The following is a 1000-nucleotide window of genomic DNA, read 5'->3' on the forward strand; positions in this document are numbered from 1 at the left end:
CGGTAGCGTTTACAAATAATAAAGTAACTGTCAATACTGGTGTTTTAAATTACAATTGGCAACAAAGTAGAGAGCTGATTAAAAAAATGGAGGAAGTCCCCTGACGTGGTCGCGTTTTTCTTACGCTTCCTTAGAGCCCTCGATACTCTGTAGATACTTTAACTCACGGCTCTCCATACCTGAGTCAAAGTGGATAACACCTTCCTGGTTTTATTTACTTGCTAAAGTTTATACTGTTTATATCAACGGGTACCTTTATATACTGATCTTATTCACGCAGCTAGTAGTGCAATGTTTTTAATCCACAGTAGGGCAGCAAACTTCAATTTTATTGCTGTCTATTTTAAATACATAACTAATAAAAGTAACTTTTTATGTGTTCACATATATCTGTCATTTAAATGTCATGTTGTGTTTGTGCCAATAGGCATTTCTTTCCACCTATTCTCATGGGTTATTCTGTTGAGAGCTTTAACATATTCCCCTTAGACTTTAATGGAGGATGAAAAGTGTACAAAAAAAACTAACACCCTTATTCTCTTACTAACCCAATCGTGTTTTCTCAAGTGTGCTAACCCAACATGAAATATGAATATTTCACATTCCAATGTTCGTCACATAGCAGAATAAGTTGTATTTATTCTTAAATACATATTTCTCTCTGATGTTTTTTTGTGGTAAAAAGCAGATGATTATATATAGGTATAGATATATATAGATATACATAGAAATATCTATTGAACATATTCCCCTATGTGGAGAACATTGGAATGTGAAATATTTTCAGTGCATACACAGTTAAACACTGCAAAGGGCTCTAATCCACTTATATATACAGGGAGTGCAGAATTATTAGGCAAGTTGTATTTTTGAGGATTAATTTTATTATTGAACAACAACCATGTTCTCAATGAACCCAAAAAACTCATTAATATCAAAGCTGAATAGTTTTGGAAGTAGTTTTTAGTTTGTTTTTAGTTATAGCTATTTTAGGGGGATA

The sequence above is a fragment of the Bombina bombina genome, chromosome 3 (genome assembly GCF_027579735.1).
Source record: "Bombina bombina isolate aBomBom1 chromosome 3, aBomBom1.pri, whole genome shotgun sequence".
NCBI lineage: Eukaryota > Metazoa > Chordata > Amphibia > Anura > Bombinatoridae > Bombina > Bombina bombina.